Source organism: Eptatretus burgeri, unplaced genomic scaffold (genome assembly GCF_056783735.1).
Source record: "Eptatretus burgeri isolate ZD-2024b unplaced genomic scaffold, Ebu_testis_v1 Ebu_testis_scaffold_1597, whole genome shotgun sequence".
In the NCBI taxonomy this organism is placed as follows: Eukaryota; Metazoa; Chordata; class Myxini; order Myxiniformes; family Myxinidae; genus Eptatretus; species Eptatretus burgeri.
In genome coordinates, this window is record NW_028223546.1 from 1,505 (window position 1) to 8,000 (window position 6,496).

The 6,496-nt window shown below is 32.5% G+C and overlaps 1 long non-coding RNA gene across 1 annotated transcript; it reads right to left on the minus strand.

The window, feature by feature from the left end:
* Nucleotides 1-2,641: 2,641 nt before the first annotated feature.
* LOC147006858 (uncharacterized) lies at nt 2,642-3,801 on the minus strand. Its single transcript, XR_015054563.1, has 3 exons — nt 3,495-3,801; nt 3,221-3,397; nt 2,642-3,123 (listed from the first exon to the last, which is right to left on the minus strand). It is a non-coding gene; the product is annotated as an uncharacterized LOC147006858 (long non-coding RNA).
* Between the last annotated feature and the right edge of the window lie 2,695 nt (nt 3,802-6,496).

The following is a 6,496-nucleotide window of genomic DNA, read 5'->3' on the forward strand; positions in this document are numbered from 1 at the left end:
CTGTTCATTGAGTAGGTGTTCATATGGATTCTTTCTTTCTGTACATTAACTAGGTGTTCAATTTGAATATATTAACAGTTTATTGATTAGGTGTTCAATTAGAATATATTAACAGTTTATTGAGTAGATGTTCAATTGTGATTCTTTCTTTCTTTTCATTGATTAGATGAGTAGATGTTCAATTAGGATTCTTTCTTTCTGTACATTGATTAGAATATTTCTTTTTCATTGAGTAGGTGTTCATATGGATTCTTTCTGTACATTAACTAGGTGTTTAATTAGAATATATTAACAGTTTATTGATTAGGTGTTCAATTAGGATTCTTTCTTTCTTTTCATTGACTTGGTGTTCATATGGATTCTTTCTTTCTGTACATTAACTAGGTGTTCATATGGATTCTTTCTTTCTGTTCATTAACTAGGTGTTCATCTTGATTCTTTTCTTTCTTTTTCATTGACTTGATTTTTAGCTGTTCATTGAGTAGGTGTTCATATGGATTCTTTCTTTCTGTACATTAACTAGGTGTTCAATTGGAATATATTAACAGTTTATTGATTAGGTGTTCAATTAGAATATATTAACAGTTTATTGAGTAGATGTTCAATTGTGATTCTTTCTTTCTTTTCATTGATTAGATGAGTAGATGTTCAATTAGGATTCTTTCTTTCTGTACATTGATTAGAATATTTCTTTTTCATTGAGTAGGTGTTCATATGGATTCTTTCTGTACATTAACTAGGTGTTTAATTAGAATATATTAACAGTTCATTAACTAGGTGTTCAATTGGAATATTAACAGTTTATTGATTAGATTATTTCTTTTTCATTGGGTAGGTGTTCATATGGATTCTTTCTTTCTGTTCATTAACTAGGTGTTCATCTTGATTCTTTTCTTTCTTTTTCATTGACTTGATGGGTAGGTGTTCAATTAGAATATTAACAGTTCATTGAGTAGGTGTTCAATTAGGATTCTTTCTTTCTTTTCATTGATTAGAATATTAACAGTTCATTGAGTAGGTGTTCAATTAGAATATTAACAGTTCATTGAGTAGGTGTTCAATTAGAATATTAACAGTTCATTGAGTAGGTGTTCAATTAGAATATTAACAGTTCATTGAGTGGATGTTCAATTGTGATTCTTTCTTTCTTTTCATTGACTTGATTTTTAGCTGTTCATTGACTAGGTGTTCAATTAGAATATTTCTTTTGAAAAGGGTTTTACTGAACGATGGACGAAAGAACTTTTTAAAATTGTTGATGTAATAGATACAGTTCCTTGGACTTATAAAATATATGATTTGGAAGGGGAAGAGATTTTAGGTTCATTTTATTCACAGGAATTACAAAAGACAAAACTAAGCAGATAATACACCTTTGTGGACACTAGAGGGACAAGTCCGAGGTGTATAACAGTATATAATGTGTGTCAAGGGGGACGTTCTTAGATCTGTGAACCCCAAACACAGAATCCTCAACTGAATAGTCAAGGCTTAACTTTTGTTTGTGTGTGTGTGTGCAATGGGAGCAATAGGTTGGCGCTTCACTCCCTCCTACTATACACCGTTGTGGACACTCGAGGGCCAAGTCCGAGGTGTATAACAGTATATAATGTGTGTCAAGGGGGACGTTCTTAGATCTGTGAACCCCAAACACAGAATCCTCAACTGAATAGTCAAGGCTTAACTTTGTTTGTTGGTGTGTATGTGTGTGTGTCCCAACCCTCACATTCAAAATCTCAACCCCAACCCTCACATTCAAAATCTCAACCCCAACTCAATCCTCACCCAACACAGTCTTTTTCAAAATGAGATTTCCACCTATATATATATATATATATATATATATATATATATATATATATATATATATATATATATATATATATATATATATATATATATATATATATATATATATATATATATATTTTACGTTTTTTTTTCTCTTCTTCCAATTCTGTCTTTTAAGGCTTTCAGGTTTGATGACGTAAAAAGGGGAGTAAGCCTGCACTTTCTTCCCAGAACTTTCTTGATCTTGCTCCCATCAAGCACCATCCGACAAAGAACTACATCGATAGGTTTAGATCCCAAAGAGTGATAGCAACTCCAAAAGTCTCCAAAATATAAATAAATAAAATAATAATAATAATAAATAAATAAATAAATAAATAAAAGCCCCCAAAAAAGTTTCAAGTGTCCAACATAAACCCAACTTTCCAAGTCTTCAAGGTATAACCACATTCCCGTTGAGTTTCCAAGATATGTATCACATTGTGAGTTATCAATCCAGAACCCACATTTCAAGTATTCAAAGTAAAACCAACTTACAAAGTCTCTTAAGGATAACTCATTTACTGATTTTTTCAAAATTTGTGAGTCTCCAAGGTAGGACCCATATTTAGAACCATCTTGGCAGAACCCTTTTCCTGAGTCTCCAAGGTAGTTATTTAAACCATCAAGGCAGAACTCATTTACTGATTTTTTCAAAATTTGTGAGTCTCCAAGGTAGGCCCCATATTTAGAACCATCTTGGCAGAACCCTTTTCCTGAGTCTCCAAGGTAGTTATTTAAACCATCAAGGCAGAACTCATTTACTGATTTTTTCAAAATTTGTGAGTCTCCAAGGTAGGCCCCATATTTAGAACCATCTTGGCAGAACCCTTTTCCTGAGTCTCCAAGGTAGTTATTTAAACCATCAAGGCAGAACTCATTTACTGATTTTTTTAAAATTTGTGAGTCTCCAAGGTAGGCCCCATATTTAGAACCATCTTGGCAGAACCCTTTTCCTGAGTCTCCAAGGTAGTTATTTAAACCATCAAGGCAGAACTCATTTACTGATTTTTTCAAAATTTGTGAGTCTCCAAGGTAAAACTTGTATTCTGGCTCATCAAGGTATAACTTGTTCAGTGGGTATTGTCTTGATAACTCACAATGAGTACTATTGCTGTAAAACTCTTTTTCAGGATTTTGCTGGTCTCCAAGGTATAACTCTTTGGTTGGGTCATCAAGGACGAACTCGTTCTGTGGGTCTTGGTCGCTCATAAGGTCTTCAACCAAGCCAACAATTTCGCCCCAAGTTGTAGCAAAAGCAGTATTTTCATTTCGTATTTCAGACACAATTTCCTGTGAGAGAAAATAATAATGTATTAATTAAGTTATTTAATTATTAAATGAGTATGCTTCAATCAAAGTTTGAAAATAGGAAAATAAAAAATCTTACCTCAATAGATAAGAGGTTTGAATCCAGTTCATCAACTTGAAGGTTTAGTTCCATACAAGACAGAGAGTTCCAAGGAACACCAAAGTCATCCCACTCAAGGTCTTCAACCAAGCCAACAATTTCCCCCCAAGTTGTAGCAAAAGCAGTATTTTCATTTCGTATTTCAGACACAATTTCCTGTGAGAGAAAATAATAATGTATTAATTAAGTTATTTAATTATCAAATGAGTATGCTTCAATCAAAGTTTGAAAATAGGAAAATAAAAAATCTTACCTCAATAGATAAGAGGTTTGAATCCAGTTCATCAACTTGAAGGTTTAGTTCCATAGAAGACAGACAGTTCGAGCCAAGCACACAGAACACCATTGCCAGCAAAAACAAATGTTTAAAATGGAGCCTGGGTTTGAAGCTTTTATAGAGAAAGACTGGTGGGTGTGGTTTCCTTTGGAAATTCCCTGGGCAAGCCTAGGCAAGCCTTCATTGGGAAATTTTTCAAAACCATAACATCCTGTAATTTTCTAGTGATTTATTTGTGAGTCAGAGATGAACTGGAAATGATGTAAGAGTGGGCGGGGGCTTAGCAAAAGTAGGCGGAGCTTAGGAAAAGTGGGCGTGGCTTAACAAAAGTGGGCGGGGCTTAAAGAAAAGTGGGCGGGGCTTAACAAAAAATAACCTGTGGCTCAGGAGGTGGTCAAACAAGAGCATTAAGAGAAGTTTATCATTTCGTAATGGCACAAATGGGGTATCTTAAAAAATATAAAGATTCAAATGTTTTGTTTGTCAATATTTTAGATGGGGATTATTGTGCAAAGAAAATTAAACTATTGAAGGAATTTGAGAATGAACAAATCTTTATAGGTTCAATGAGTGAGCTGTTCAACCCTCAGGTGTTCAATTCAATGAGGTTCAACCTCCAAGTTAAAAGGGGAGACAAATAAATATACCTTGGGATAAAAAGGGGGGTTTATTTTTAGGGAAAAAAAATATAAATCGCTGAAAATCCCCCATTCATTTACATGGGGAAAAGTGAGCCAGAATCAGTATTCTTACCCTACTCATAGTATTCACTATAATTGTTTTCATCCAAGAGTTGTTGTATTTATCTTTATTCAATTTAATATCCTTGACATATTTCTCAGTATCTTTTATGAATGAGGATATTGATTGAAACTTGTCTTTTGTGTCTTGATACATTGTATTTATTAAGTGAAAAAAGTTGGAGGATAAAATGGTTTTAAGCACAGATTCACCTATAAATTAAATGGAATTTTCATCAAGAAAATTTTACTTTAAGCAAAGTTTTTGTAATAAATATGGTGAATACAACATACTGTGATGTTTGTAATCATGAATATAAATATTATAAAAAAACACCTTCAAACCAACAAACACACATTCAATCTTTTCAGACAAATATCTCCACTTGACCAAGAAACAAAACATTGTGATGGATGTGATAATGATATTCTTTAAAAAAAATTATAATAAACACCTTCAATCACACAAGCACAAGAACAATGAAGAAAGGGAAGGTGCCACTAATTCTCCATTGAAAACACTGATGGGGCATTTAAAGGGCATGTAAAAATAAGATTGTCTCGCTTTCAAGACCCTGGACCATCTTCAATTATAGAAGCTGTTAATATGGTTAAACAAAGGATTGAAACTATAATTAAAAACACATTAAGTGAAATGAAAACTTTTAAGTTTTGTATGGGAGTAAAATTGAATATGGTAAGAGAAGCTGATGAAACTACTCCCTATATGAGGACAAACCCTCACTTTATCTCATCATTTCAAGATTTTGTAAGATGTGATGTTTATGATGAACTCCAGAGACAAGAACAAGATGTTGATAACACTGTCGAGGTGGTGGATTTCCGATTACAAAAATAATCTTTTTAGATATACACATCTTAAAATCATATCCACTTCAAGCTTCTTCTTATATTGATTTCCCAAAAGAAATAAAACTTAAGAAAGCGTTTGTTAATATTCAAAACAAAGATAATAAATGTTTTCTACGTTATGTTCTTGCTCACTTACATCCTTCACAATGGAATCCAGAAAGAGTTGAACATTATAAGAACTACGAGAATACATTAAATGTTAAAGATTTAAAGTTTCCAATGTCATTGAGAGATATTCCTAAATTTGAGAAAATGAATAATCTATTAATGTATACGGATTAACGGATACAAACAAAGTTCAGATATTAAATATTTCAAACAACTATAAAAATGATGAAACACACATTGACCTTCTCTACTTTACTTCAAAGGAAAAATCACATTATGCTTTCATCAAAAATTTATCAACATTAACGAAATCACGACTATGTAAGAGAAAATGTAAAATGTATCCTTGCAAGAGATGTCTCAACTCCTTTCACACAAAAGAACGATTAAATCAACATTCAAAATATTGCAGTAATCATAAATCAACCGTAATCAATTCACCAAAAGCAGGTTCAAACATATCATTAAAAGATTTTAACAAATCTATAAAACATCCGTTTGTGATATATGCTAATTTGGAAAGTATCCTTGAAAAGATAGATACTGTTTTGCCAAATCCACATAAATGATACACAAATATATATCAAAAACATTCTCCTTGTGGTTTCTGTTATTCTATCAAATCATCTGTTGGTGATGAATACAACAAGTTAGAACTTTATAGATGAGAAGATGCCTCAGAGGAGTTTGCAAGACGATTGGAAAAAGACTGTATAAGACCAACAGAAATAATGGTTAAAACCTATAAACCAATGTCGTTAACAAAGGGAGAGAAAAAGGAATTTAGAAAGAACAGTATCTGTCATATTTGTGAGGAAAAAATTGAGGGAGAGGACAAGGTTGGGGATCACTGTCATCTTACTGGTAAATATAAATAAAAGGTCCAGCTCATTCCCGTTGTAACCTTAATTCCAAGCCCCGAACTTCATTCCTGTCTTTCTTCACAACAACGCTCACTATGACACACATCTATTTATAAATGAACTTTCAAAGAAATCTGGAGATATTTCTGCCATTCCTAACACAGATCAAAAATACATCTTATTCACAAAAACAATTCTTACATCCCCCATCACCCATATCAGACTTCTTGACACATACAAGTTTATGGCAAGTCCATAATCTAACTTAGCATCAAATATTTAAAACTTACCGAATCTTAAATCACATTTCTCAAATCAAGAAGAGATTGATCTCTTATCACAAAAGGGAATATATCCGTATGACTGTATGGATTAATTTGAGAAGTTTAAAGAA